Raw genomic sequence first — 237 nt, forward strand, 5'->3', positions numbered from 1 at the left:
TAATCGATTAACCCAACTGCTGTGAAAAGTGGTTGCTACTGGAACACGTTTTTGAAATGAGAGATTCCTTGCTACTGGAACACGTTTTTGGAAAAGTGTTGTTAATCGATTAAGGCATTACGTTAATCGATTAACCTAACTGTTTCTTAAGTTGTTGGAACTGAAAAACTGAAAAACAGAATTAGTTATAATTTTTAGTCCCGTTAATCGATTAAGATGGTATTTACTCGATTATCT

Source organism: Lupinus angustifolius, chromosome LG11 (assembly GCF_001865875.1).
Source record: "Lupinus angustifolius cultivar Tanjil chromosome LG11, LupAngTanjil_v1.0, whole genome shotgun sequence".
Classification (NCBI taxonomy): Eukaryota; Viridiplantae; Streptophyta; class Magnoliopsida; order Fabales; family Fabaceae; genus Lupinus; species Lupinus angustifolius.